Source organism: Neofelis nebulosa, chromosome 3 (assembly GCF_028018385.1).
Source record: "Neofelis nebulosa isolate mNeoNeb1 chromosome 3, mNeoNeb1.pri, whole genome shotgun sequence".
NCBI classification, from domain to species: domain Eukaryota; kingdom Metazoa; phylum Chordata; class Mammalia; order Carnivora; family Felidae; genus Neofelis; species Neofelis nebulosa.
In genome coordinates this window covers 73,072,457-73,087,107 of record NC_080784.1, presented here as the reverse complement: position 1 = coordinate 73,087,107, position 14,651 = coordinate 73,072,457, and the positions used below count along the sequence as shown (strand labels likewise).

Genomic DNA, 14,651 nt, shown 5'->3' with positions numbered 1-14,651 from the left:
TACATTTATTCCAATCAATGACCTACATTGACATATCCTTATTCCCCACTGGAGTTCACTCTTGCTGTTGAATATTCTGTGGGTTTTGACAAATGTGTAATGACACATACCTGCCATGATAGAATCACACAAGATAATTCTACTGCCCTAAAAATCTTCTTTGCTCCTATTCACCCCTCCATCTCCTGACCCTTGCAACTAACAATCTTTTTACTGTCTCCATAGTTCTGCCTTTTCCAGAATGTCATATATTTGGAATCTTATAGTATACGTAGCCTTTCCAAATTGGTTAAATTTCTCTTAGTGATACGCATTTAAGTCCCTTCCATATCTTTTCAAGGTTTAATAACTCATTTTTTTTAGGCTAAATAACATTTCATTGTTTGGACATACCACAATTTGTTTATTCACTTACCTGCTGAAGGACATTTTGGTTGCCCCCAAGTTTTGTCAATTTATAAAGCTTCTATAAACATCCGTGCGTAAGTTTTGTGTGAATGTGAGCTTTCAAGTCCACTTGGGTACATATTAAGGAGTACAATTGCTATATATATATATAGTCTTAGAAGAAATTGTCAAACTGTCTTTCAAAATGGCTGCACCATTTTGCATTACTATCGTTAGTGAAAGAAAGTTCATCTCGCTCCACATCCTTGGACATCATGTCACAGCACACCACATTTGATGATGTCAGTGCTTTGGATTTTAGCCATTTGAATACGTGTGTAATGGTAATTCATTGTTGTTTTAATCTGCAATTCATTAATGACATGTGATATTGAACATTTTCTTACATGCTTACTTGCCATCTGTATATAACTGTATACCACTTTCTTTGGTGAAGTGCCTGGTAAGGTGTTTGGCCCATTTTTTAATGGGGTTGCCCATTTTCTTATTGCTGTGTTTTAAGAGTTTGTTTGCATACGTGGAATAACAGTCCTTTGTCAGATGTGTCCTTTGCAAATATTTTCTTCTAGTTTGTGTCTTATCTTCTCATTCTCCTGGTATTGTCTTTCAGAGAGCAGAACTTTTTAATTTTAATAAAATCTACTTTATGATTTATTTCTTTAATGGATTGTGCCTTTGGCATTGTATTTATTTATCTTTTTTAAATTTTTTCATGTTTATTAATTTTTGAGAGCGAGAGAGACAGAGCTTATGTGGGGGAGGGGCAGAGAGAGAGGGACACACAGAATCCGAAGCAGGCTCCAGGCTACGAGCTGTAAGCACAGAGCCAGACACGGGGCTTGCACTCATGGACTGAGTGCACATCATGGCCTGAGCCAAAGTTGGACACTTAACCTACTGAGCCCCAAGGTGCCCCAACATTGTATCTTAAAAGTCATCACCATACTCAAGGTCATCTAGGTTTTCTCCAATGTTACCTTCTAGGAGTTTTAAAGTTTTGTTTCTCATGTTTAGGACTATGATGTATCTTGAGTTAATTTTCGCGAAATGGATATCAATGTCTAGAGTCACTTTCTTGTGCGTGGATGTTTAATTGTTCTAACACCATTGGTTGCACAGACCGATGGTATTATCTTTGCTTCTTTGTCAAATATCAGTGGATTATATTTATGTGGGTCTATTTCTGGGGTTTCTGTTCCATTCTGTTGAGCTATTTCACCAATATTACACTATATTGATTACTGTAGCTTTTATTGAAGCCTTCAAGGTGGTTAGTGTCAGTCTTCTTACTTTGCTATTCTGCTTTAATATCAAAGTGACTCTTCTGAGTTTTTTGCCTCTCCTTATAAACTTTAGAAACAGTTGATATCTGCAAAATTATTTGCTGGGATTTTGATTGGGATTGTACTGAATTCACAGATTAAATTATAAAGAACTAACATCTTGACAATGTTAAGTCTTCCCATCCATGAACATGGAATATCGTTTCTTTTATTTAGTTCTTTGATATCTTTCATCAGAGTTTGGTAGCTTTCCTCATATAGATTATATATATATATATATATATATATATATATATATATATATAGTTAGATTTATTACCAAGTGTTTTATTTTTGGGGTGTGCTAATATAAATGATATTGTGTTTTTAATTTCAAATTCCACTTGGTCATTGCTGGTATATAGGAAAGAGATTGACTTTAGTACATTAACATTATATTTTGCAACCTTGCTGTGATCACTTATTAGTTTCAGGTTTTTTTTTGGTTGATTCTTTAGATTTTCTACATTGACAAATCTGTCATCTCTGAACAAAGACAGTTTATTTTTCCCTCCCAATCTGTATAGTTTTATTTCCTTTTCTTGTCTTATTGTATTAGCTAGGACTTCAAGTATGATGTTGAAAAGCAGTGCTGAGAAGGAACATCTTTGCCTCGTTCCTGATCATCACCATTTTTAATGCCGTATTTGCACATCACAAAGTATTCAGGGTAATCCTTAGGTGAAGAAGGCCCTAGGTAATGCCAAGGTGGGTGTAACATAATATAGTGGATAAAACACAGTCTTGGATTTGAACAAACATGGGTTCTTATATTTGTTTGTGTATTGCCTGTGTGACCTTAAGAAATTATTTATCCTGGGGCGCCTGGGTGGCGCAGTCGGTTAAGCGTCCGACTTCAGCCAGGTCACGATCTCACGGTCTGTGAGTTCGAGCCCCGCGTCAGGCTCTGGGCTGATGGCTCGGAGCCTGGAGCCTGTTTCTGATTCTGTGTCTCCCTCTCTCTCTGTCCCTCCCCCGTTCATGCTCTGTCTCTCTCTGTCCCTAAAATAAATAAACGTTGAAAAAAAAAATTCTTAAATAAAGAAATTATTTATCCTTCTTGAGCCTTGATTATGTTATATATACATGGAAAATAATTTCTAGTTCTGGTCTTGTTATGAGGATGAGAGGTAGTAGATAGAGAGCACTTGGGTCAGAGAAGTTGATTCACAGTAGCTGTAATTATTTGGCTGTAATATCATCCTTTTGGAAATTTAGAACTGAATTGTAGATTTGTAGACTTGATTCTCTTCATTGTTAAGGACTTAAACAAAAATAATTTCATCTATGAAGATTGTAGCCTTTTCTTGTCTTTTCTGCATCTTACTGATCTTCTTTACTGATGTCAACACTATATCCGTAGTCATATAGTATAAGATCGAGCTATTATTATCAGAGAAATAAGGTAATTCTTAATGGTTGTAACTTGTTTAAGTTTTATGAAGACAGCCATAATCTCCTCTTAGATGTTCTCCTTGACTCAGCAAATTTGGAGGATTTTTCTATGTCTTTATTTAGAGCTATTTAAAGAAATAGGGTTCTAGAAAATAGAGGTAACATGATAGCAGAACATGATTTCTGCATGGAATTTGGGGAGAGAGAATGTCACATGAAACCGAATCACTAGCATCTCTGGGTGATGCATTGAAAGGAGCTGATGGCATGCACTAGAAGTCATGAGAGGCACAGATAAGACCACTAACCTCAAGTCTCAAGGAAGTGCTTGAGAAGTAGCTGAATAAGTTAAATAAAGCCAAACCAAACACACACTTTTCCTACTGGACTTCCGGAAACCTAGCCCAGAAAGCTGAGAAGTGATTGTGACATTGTTAAACAAAGTAGGCTATGGATGAAGGTGACCTAAGACTTTTTAGAATCACTAAGACAATGGAATTTAGAAGCTAGCAGAGCATATGCAAATCCTAGAGCCTAGTCCCTTTAATTTGCAGATAAAACCATGTTTAATGAGAAGAAGAACCACAGGTAGCCTGCAGAGCCACGGGTGAGCCAGGTACCCTGGGTCCTACTATCACACTGCTAAGGACTTATGCCAATCCTTAGAGTTAACACCATCTGCTTTTAAAACCAAAAGTGGTTCCTTTTTCTTTTCTGCAACATGAAACACAGCCACTGCTGATCTGCCTTATGAAGTCAGTCAATACAGCTATAAACCTGAAACAAAATCCCCTTTCATTGCAAAAATTTTAACAAATCTTTTTGCACTTACCCTGATAACATTTGAACTGTTGAGAAAATGAGTCCTCAACGGTTGGTGTAAGATCATCTCTTTATTGATTCACGTCACACTTGATAGTGAGTATTAATTATTAAGAAAAGAAACAATACATTATTAGCAACAGGATGCAGAATTCAAATAAGTTCATATTCTTGGAGCTCTTATTTTCCTATCAGGCATTGGTTTTCATATACATTATCTCATCACATTTTCAAGGACTTTTTGTCCAATTCCTTAGGAATGTCTCCTGAAACAAAGGAATGTTAAAAATGAACTCTCATAAAAATAAAATGGTTGGATGAGAATATAGGAGTGAAAAAGTCTTGGCTATAGCATCAGACAACTTGGATTGATACTGGTCTTCCTATTTATTTATTGTGTTGTCCTGATACTTGATCCAATTATGTTTTACTTCCCGCATCTGGAAAACAACACATTAAAAAAAGAGCCTTTGAAGAATCAAATGGAATAAGACCTGTAAAATATGTATAGCGCCTAAAATTGAGATAGTGGTCATCAATGTTAACTAATGTTAGTATTTGTGTTATTTTCCCCCTATCTACATGAAAACGTTGCACCACTGTAAATGGGTAAAACCTTAACACTTTTAGTGGATAGGTGATTGATTCAATCCACCTATGGATAGGTGGACCCACTTTTAGTGGATAGGTGATTGTTACTGACCATTTATGAATTTTAACTTCAAGTATCGGATTTCCCTTGCCATTGATTAGAACAGAGCAAAACAAAACAAAACGTTTCAGTGACTGTGTATTATTTCACTTCTGACCACATGAGGGCAGCATGGTACCTTTTAAGACAGGATGTAGCCCGTACAGAAGGGGGGAAAAAATGGAGCTTTAGAAATCATAGATCCAAAATGAAAACTAGAAGACTCTAATGATTCTCTAACCCAAACTTTCATTTTACCATTGAAGGAATTGAGCTCCAAAGAGGCCAGTTAGTCAATCTCCTGTCACACAATCGCTGTCTATTGACAGTGGAGCAGGGAACTGGTCTACGGCATTATTAGTAGCAACAATAACTGCATTATCAGTGCACTTACTACTCTAAGAGACTCCTTATTATGTCCTAATATCTTGGGTGATGATATTTTAAAGGAAATCAAATAGTTCTGATAATGAATTGACCACAGCAATGTTCCGTTTTGGTGAGAGGGAAAAATAAAAAGAATTCTCTTTCTGGGAGACTTAAGTGTGAACTTGAAGGCAGAGGATTGAACTGTATGACTTCTCAAGGTTGTCATTAATATTTTGCTCACAACCGTGTGTTTGTGAGTTACCTTGAAACTGCAGCACAGTCTCTAAGAAGCAGGAGCTGGCAAAGGAGGAGGGCATACCAGTTTTGCCTTGTCAGTTTCCCCATTTTTTTAACCTATTTTTTCTCTGTACCCCAACCCCCAGCCACATAGTCATGCAAATACTACACATTTACAGCCAGAAAAAAAAAAAAAAAGAAAAAAAAAAAACAACTCATTGGTGGCAGTACCACGGTGGGGGTACTTGGTGGGGGAAGGGTGCTTTAACTTTGCATCCTCAGTCATCGTACCTACTGCTTTTCCAAACTTCACGAAGAAACATCGGATAATCCGAGTGAATAGAATATGTTTGCTGTACACCCCACTCTTCCTCTTTCCCTCCACCTTCCTAATATCTTAAATTTTGCAATTCTTTCCTTTTCTACCGCATCGTTATCACTCATATTCATTTTTCCATCAACCTCAAGAATTGGACACTGTGGTGATTAATTTATGTGTCAACTTGACTGGGACACAGAATTCTAAGATATTGGATCAAACATTGCTCTGGGTCTTTCCGTGAGGGTGTTTTCGGATGAGACTGACATTTAAATCAGTAGACTGCGTAAAGTAGGCTCTATTCCACAATGTGGGTGGGCCTCATCCAATCAGTTGAAGGTGAACAAAAAGGAATATAATAAAATAGCTAATCCTCTGGAGTAATGGAGAATTCCTCCTTCGTGATTGCCTTCAAGCTAGGCTTTAGACTGGAACTGAAACATCAGCCCTTCCTGGGTCTTGAGCCTGCCAGCCTTCAAACACGAACTTCACCATCAAGCTTTTCTACTTCTTGGGCCTTCAGACTTTGGACTATGTACTATCCCGGTTTCCAGCTTGCTGACTCACCCTGCAGATCTTGGGACTTGCTAATCTCCTTAATCACATGAGTAAATTCCTTATAATAAATCTTTTTATAAATAAATAAGCAAATGTATTTGGGTGTCTTCGATCTACTTTCAATGAAAGTAAGAGTATCATTGCACATTAATTTACTAATTTGAAAAAATAATTAATTTAATAAATAGTCTAATTAATATGAAATCCCTACTTTACATGGGGCACTGACTTCAAGTTCTCAATGATCCTCAAGGTGCTTGGCATTTCGTGGGCGATTTAACAAACATGTGTTGACTGAATGAATACATAAATTCTATTGGTTATCTTCTGAAAGAACTTTTGTTTCTATCAGAGCTCTAGCATTTTCCCTTCCATTTGTGTGTGAGCGAAATTAAAGTAATTAGCTTAGCACAAAGAAAGTGCTTATTTTTTGGTTGCTAGGATACTACCTCGCCCATCCACAAAACTATGCATATTAGGGTTTTAGGCTGAAGGACAAACAGATTCCAAGTATGATTAACATAAAGTAAAGAGGCTTAATATAACAGTGTTAGTTGACAGTCAATGTTAGATCATTAGATTTTTGTTTGATTTAATTTATGAATGTCTATAGTGGCACCTTGACATTATAGATTCCCCTATTTTACAGATAAGAAAAATGAGATCCATATGAGTGGTTCGATCCTTTGGTCAAGTTTGCATAGTTAGTGAATGAGAGCGATTACTATCAATAAGGTCCCCCAAACACCAGGTTTTTGCTGTTTCTTCAGAAGCAAAGTGTTTCTCTTTGTTGGCTTGCATATGCTATTCCTTGGAAACTACTACCATCTATGTCAAAGCTTCCTCGGTGACATGACCCTGCCCGCCATACGGAGCCCACCAGGGGCCATGTTCTCCCTTGCTCACTGGACACCAGCGTCCTGCTTTTTCTTTCCCCTGTCTCTTGGACACCACAGGCTCTGTTTGCACACGAGAGGCTTTCTCTTATTTTCCTCCAAGCCCAGACATCTCTCCTCCCAGGTGTCCACATGGCTGGAGATTCACATTGCTTATTTCTTTGTTCCTTTAGATTTCAGCCCCACAATTCAAGTGGCACACATCCTGGGAGTCATTTTTCTGTTTCATTTCTCTGCTTGTTTGCTTCATAAAACATTGAACCATCCAAATATGTGTGTATATATATATATATATATATATATATATATATATATTTTTTTTTTTTTTTTTTTTTTTTTAAGTTGTTTTCCTCTTTTTTTCTGTCTTCCTGGCAGGTCGTGTCTAAAATCTCCTTGATGACAGAAGCCTGTCTATACTGTTGATTCTTATATTTTTGTAGAGTGTACAATGCTCAATATATGCTAGATGATCCATAAATATTCTCTGGAATAACTGACTCTACGTCAGTGAAAAAAAAAACACAGTATGAAAATGTAGTTCATGAGAATAAGACTTTTATATCAGATGCTCTTTGGAAAATATAATTCAATAAATGGTAAAGTAAAACTTCAAATGTTAAGTGCTGTCTAAATCACAAGTTGTATGGGGCACCTGGGTGGCTCAGTTGGTTAAGTGTCTGACTTCAGATCAGGTCATGATCTTACGGTTCATGAGTTTGAGTCCCGCCGCTCCGGCTGTTTCCTGTCAGCACAGAGCCCGCTTTGGCTCTTCCATCTCCCCCTTCTCTCTGCCCCTCCCCAACTTGAGCTCTCTGTCTATCTCTCTCAAAATCAATAAACATTAAAAAAAAAAAAAGGAAGTTGCATCATTTAAAGGTACTTGTTGAGTTTATATGGAATCTCTAAACTTTGAAATTGGAGGGACTGTATGTGTGCGACACTGGGATTAGTTTTGGATAAAAGATGCACGTGTCTTTAATTGACAAAGATAATATTATGCCTTGTCGCAAACATTTAGCACAATTGAGTCAGATTATATGAAAGTTTTTTTTTTTAATTTTTTTTTTAACGTTTATTTATTTTTGAGACAGAGAGAGACAGAGCATGAACGGGGGAGGGTCAGAGAGAGAGGGAGACACGGAATCGGAAGCAGGCTCCAGGGTCTGAGCCATCAGCCCAGAGCCCCATGCGGGGCTCGAACTCATGGACCGTGAGATCGTGACCTGAGCTGAAGTCGGAGGCTTAACCGACTGAGCCACCCAGGCGCCCCATATGAAAGCTTTAAGACTCATGCTGTCATTATTTGAATGAGGTTACTAAGCTCAAAAACAGGGCGATGCATCATGTAAAAGGGAACTATACGTGTTAATGACAGAGGCAAGGATAAAAGCAAAAACTGTTTTATTCTACCACATTTCCCGCCTTCTTTGGTACTTAGGAAGCCCCACAGCTTATATCTGAACTTTGTGTTAAATAAAACTGAATATATAAGTATGAATACATGAATATGTAAATACAAATGCATGAATGTCTAAAATGTAATCACAATTTTTCTTTAAGCGGTATTGATTAAGTAGTCTAACGTCTTACTGTCTTTCCACCGATTTATAACTTTCATATTTTGAGCATAAACATTCTCAACATGAAGTCGGATAGTTGCAAGGCAGAGACCCTGTCAGGAGTCCCGGTTGCCAGGTTCTAAGTGCCAAATGCTTCTGGTGAGAGGTTGGGTGGTGGGAACACCTGACCCAGACTGAGGGAGTAAAAATGAAGGATTCGATAAGAGTGAATATCTGAGGCAGAGGCCAGAGCTAAACCCAGAAGAAAAGCTGTTGCTTGGGAAATCATGGCCGAAATATTAACTCAAACAAAGGGGAAGAGAGGGTGCTATAAAACTCAGCCAGGGAAGCTTCCACATCAGTGCCTGAAAGAGATGACTGAATAAGTATTTGCACTGCTTCGAGGCTGGGGATGCACTTGAGTCATCATTACTAAGCAGTTTAAATCACGGCACCCTGACTTCTTTGGCAATTGTGATTTTCTTGGAGTGGTGTTTGCAAGTTAACACTGGATACCAGGTTTCCTTACTTACCTCTTTCCTTACATTACAGGGGTGGGTTGTGTGGGTCCATACGTCTTCCTCTCTCCCCTGCTGTGCCATCACTCACCTGTGGGTGGAGTATATTTCCTTACCCCACTGACTTCAGGCTTGGCCAAGGGACACCTGCTTCAGCTTCGCTAATGAAATACTGGGCAGAGATAATCACTGGCAAGAATCCGCCAATACTCTTGGAACAGCTGTCCTTTGCCGTAACAGGAACATATCTCAGAGAACTATTTCTTCTTCAGTCTGGATTTTGAAAGGAAGACTCAAATCGATCTGAAACCTGTGATCCAGCAGAGCTCAGGGAAGACGAAGCAAGACTCGCGAGATCAGCCAAATTGCGGATCACCCACCGACAGGTGGATGTGGAAAAAATGATTGTTTAAACCACGGAAATTTGGTAGATGTTTGTTATACAGCATGCTTACAGCAAAAGCCGAATTCATCCACTGATTAAATATAGCTAACCAAAATAACGAATGTGTGGGAGAGAAGATAAAATAATTAATTGAAAATGCTTATAGACATTGAAAAGTCATATCCAGTATAATTGACAAAAACAATAGAATCACTATTTTAAATAGACTGCTAGATCTCTTTAGGATGACTCCAATAGTTTATCTATTGTGATATCTAAAAGCAACTCAGTTTCAATAGGACAACTCTGGCCTCTGAGTCGTTGTACCTCTTTCTTCATGCCAGAAAGGAATCCTGGGTTAAGATTCTATTTTAGGGAAGGAAAACGGCAAACTTGCATCAGGACCTTGGTATCTATGCATTATGAGTTTTTGAACTGGAGTTTCCCAATGAGCTGTTCGGTGGAACACAGTATTACCAGTTTGACTGAACCGTGTATCCCATGTACCCAGTAATGTATGGAAGTGATGATTCCTCCAATGTGGAAAGCGTATGGTTATTTCTTCTGAATTATAACAGAATGGCCTTACATCATCTTGCACCCTACTTTTCTTTCTTAAACTGTGTCCATTGTAAATAAGTAAAGAATCACAGCAGTATTCTCATCTCTGAACGTGTGTGTCTGTGCTACAAACACAAGCTATGTCTGTTGTATTTGTTTGTCTATAAATTAGCATATTTATTTATGTGTATAGATCCTTCCTTCCTTCCTTCCTTTCTTTTTATATTTTCCAGTCTAAATTTAAACACTGTGAAGCTAGAAACTGTTGCTTTCTTTAAGGTGACCCATAGGACATACTAGAAAGTTCTGTGGAAAGTGAGAACTCAGGAGTTGTTGCTAATCTGCCTCTGTTCTCCACTTCACTTGGTGACAACCGACCTGGCCAAAATCCCTTTGTCAGAATGAATCTCACCTTTGGTCCAGCTGATAATCATCCTTTTGGAAGAAGTGAACATTGCTAGTTAAAACAAGTAGTTATGCATCACACATTGAAGGAAAGCTCTCGCTAGTACAGGAATTAAAAAAAAAAAAATCATGATCCAAATTAAAGATGATTTCATTTTAATGTTTTGAAAATTCAAAAAATCCAGTTTCTGAAACATTTTCAGTGATTGGTTTAACATACTATCATTCACACATCAGTAATTCATAGTTTTATTTATTTATTTTTAAAGCAGCAAAACTAACCAAACCTGAAAAATTTTATTAACTTTAAAAAGAAGCCATTTAAATTAAGCATATTTTCAAAGATAGTTTGGGACATCAATATTTTTTAATGTTACTCCATTAAAGTTACGACAGCTGTAACTTTGAAATACTGGTTTGAGGCTTTTCAGAGTTGTAAACTATGGGGTTTAGAAGGCAGTATCAGTTAAAGAGGTGGGAGAAAGTTGGCACTAATTTTTTTTAAAAAATAGTTTTTATGATATATTTTGGAATCTCTTGAAGAAAAAAATAACCTTCAGTTCAAGTATGTCATTTTCTAGATGTTAACTATAGTTTTTTTGACTATCAGATTACAGACCACGCATTTGAAAAATTTAAAGGATGTTAATGTATCTTTCCCCAAAAGAAGAAAACTTCTGTAAGTTATGGAGAAATGTTTATTTTTTGGTAGTAATTGGGATTATGCTTAAATGCCATTTTTATTTTCTGTATCAGATTTCTATAATATTTACCTATTACCTATAGATCCCTCACAAGACAATGGTCACACAATTACCATTTATAATTTTGTAGTTATTATAAATTTTTTTCATTATTTCTCTATCTTTAATGAGGGAAATACAATCATATTACACTACTGCAGTAAGATTTTTTTTTTTATATTAAGGTGAAGCATTGAATAATGTAACAAAATGCTTACTAGAAATTACCAAGTAAATAATGATGGCTTTTTTCTTCTGTAAACTACATTGGAAGTGATGACCACCCTGTAAAATCTCAGTGAACTAAGTATTTGGTAGTTCAGTCTCTTACTCCAATGGATATTGAAAATTTCCAAAAGAAACTTAACAATTGCACAGATTCAATGAGAAAAACACACAATAGTTTAAAAAAAAATCACCCCACAGAGGACAGAGGAGCCAGTATCCTCATTAAAAAGATGGAAAAAAATGGCCAGATATGAAAGTTCTCACAGGCATTTCGAATCCTACCTGGTTCCCACATGTGATAGATACTGAGTCCAAGGTCAATGGGTCTGTCACGGCACCGCCACAAGGTAGTGGTGACATGAGCCTGCCTTGAAAGCTGTAAGGGCTGGGGGAGCTGGTTGAGGACGTGGGGTATCTAGTTCTGCACAAAGTAAAAGCTGAGCCCACAGAGAGAGGTAACTGACCACAGCTGAGCTAGGCACTGACAGCTCTCCAGTCAGCTGCTGATTCAGCCACAGTTGGTAATTAGAACACCCAGAGATAAAACCAGGTGTTAGGTGCACCCCAAGAAAGATGGGGCTGGCCACTGTAGAGCAAAGATTGGCATGGACCTTGGGGATACTGTATATATCTAAGAATCCATTCCCCATGCTTCCCCCAGGCCCCCAAGTGTCCTTGCACTCACACATCAAACACGATCTTAGAGAGGAACGTGAAGGAGAGCTGGAGAACAGAACCGATAGGCTGAATTTTACCTACTATCTTGTGTGGGAGTGTGTGAAGAGGACTAGACCAGTTATAAAGTTAAGTTGGAGTGAGTTTGTGACAACACTATAGACAGAAAAAAAAATGTATATATACCAAATATTTGTGTTTCTGGCCATGTATTCAACGCCATTATTTCTCAGACTTTTCTTTGTCATTCTTCTTATTTGAGATGACATTGCAATCCAACATTATTAACTTTTTACCCTCAAATTTGTGGCCTGTATCTGTGGCTGAAAACCAACAAGAGCATATTCCCTAAATTTTAAAGAGAGCTACTAACATTGCAACCAGAAATCTGCAGAATCTGTCCCATGAAAGTGAGAACCCCTGGCCTTCCAAGACTGTGAGGTAATGCCTGAGGAAGGGAGGAAAAAGACATTAGCATTCTAGGAAGTGTAGTGTTAGTGATGAGCACTGAGCCGCTCTGTTCCCAGCTAAGGAAGAAGCACACGAGTCCCAATTCTCATGTTTGCTGATAGCGGAGAGAGTTAATGAGGAAGGTATAAAAGATAGAGGGCTTCCCTGCAAAAATGGAAAACAAGGGAAAGTTGGCATTCTGATTTGCATTTGGATGCCTGCTAAGGCAGCACATCTGTCTCTCTACCTGATGCCCACCTGGGCAAGGGAAAGGTGATCTGGGAGAGAAAGGGTAGGCCAGAGAGAGGGAAAAGAAATGGAGCAGGCTGAGCCCACCATTTTGATACGTGTGTTTTTCATGGGTCCAGTGGAAATTTCCAGAAGGGGTTGAGCTGAGCTCTTTCTAATATATTTATTCCATAGTAGGAGTGGGTTCAGGGTGGACTATTAGGGGCTGGAGCTGGAGGAGGAACTGGAGACCAGAGACTGAACTCAGACCAGTTTCTCATTTCAGGAAACTGTGGACAAGGGGGCTCTGGAGAACCTTCCAAAGACCTCACACATGTGGTCAAGCAGTGAGCCAACCCTGGGATGTCTGCCTCACGGAATAACGAATCAGCATCAGCTAGAGAAGCAACAACAATCTGCCATGGAAGGACTGCAGCTGATCCCTGTTAACATGACATCTGCCCTGTTCCCCCAATCCATTCTACTGGTCACGATGATCCAGGACTTCGAGTTTACAAGGGCATGGGATAGTAAAATCTTTGATCATTTCTCTTTCCTTAGACCATTTCTCCAGCATAGCCAGAGATGGCAATTGGGAAAGCATTGAATTAGATGTAAGACTGGAATTTCAACTTGAATGGCTTAAATTCTGATGAAGAAAAATACTCAAAAAGTTACAAGATCTGCCTGAGATGCCATCCAAGGTTGGGAAAGGAGATTCAAAAGGACATGATCAAAACTAGTGACTAGAAAAAAATAAAGCTATTTTGTGTTTATAGGCTAAATAAACTGCTTTTACAATGAATGAGCAATTATGAATTTGGACCAAATTAATGGAGACTATTTTATAAGAGAAGCAGAAGGAGAACGAACATTTATTGAGCACACATTAACAGGTAGGTAGTTTGCAAAGAGTCCGTATCTATTAACGTTGCTTATTCTTACAAGGAATTACTGGACCATTTCCTCCTTTACATAGTGAAACCAAAGCTGAGAGATGTTAAGTAACTCACCCAGGGACATACAGCTAATGAATGGCAGATCTAGGATTAAATTTAGGTAAACATGATGTTAATGCCGGTATCTATTCTGCTGTTCTCCACTGCCACCAACTGAGGTGGACTGTTAGGCATACTCCATATTAAAAGTTCCTTAGCGTCTCCTTTCTTGTTCATGTCTAATCTAGCATAAAAGTCATTCTTTGAGGTATGGTAGACTTTAACTGGCTTTGTCAAATGTGTATGATGATTCTTTGTCAACTCGAATACGAATTCTCTATTAAAAATGTGTAGAGTCTTGCTTTTATTGTGAGTTTCCTTTGTTTGGGTGGTGTACTTCGGTGCCATGGAGATGATATTCACAGACAGATGTTAACACGTCATTATAAACACTGCCTGCTCTTGCTCTCTGCCGAAAATGAAGAGCTCTGTTAGCATTTCATGGCACATCGCCATCTGGATTTGACTCAACCCTTCTCTCTTAACACATTTTCACTTTGAATGATGAGGGTTTTTGGTTGTTGTTTGCTCCTCTTCAGATTTCCGAGGTCATGTTGCAATTTCCATTTTGAACAGCGAATGGTGGGGAAGGAACAGGCAAGATGAAGGGTTGGGCAGAGAAGAGGGCCCTTTAAAAATTTTTCGATGCTGGAGATTTTACTAGAACAACTCTGGAGGCAAGCATTGACTGAGTGACTCACTCAGATTTTCCCATCTTAAGAATTCCAAGATCCGAAAATCACAGATGAATTTTTCTGATACTCATCTGTTCCTTTGGCTTCCCTTCATTAGATAATTGCCTAATTTGTCCCTGTGCTCCATATTTGATTAAATCTGACTAGCACATTCATGTTTGGCCCAAGTCTACTTAAAATTGTTAGTTT

General features: G+C 38.2%; 1 long non-coding RNA gene across 1 annotated transcript; it reads left to right on the top strand.

Moving 5' to 3' along the window:
• The first annotated feature begins 9,119 nt into the window (after positions 1-9,119).
• LOC131506943 (uncharacterized) lies at positions 9,120-14,067 on the top strand. Its single transcript, XR_009259236.1, has 2 exons — positions 9,120-9,989; positions 13,056-14,067. It is a non-coding gene; the product is annotated as an uncharacterized LOC131506943 (long non-coding RNA).
• The last annotated feature ends 584 nt before the right edge of the window (positions 14,068-14,651 follow it).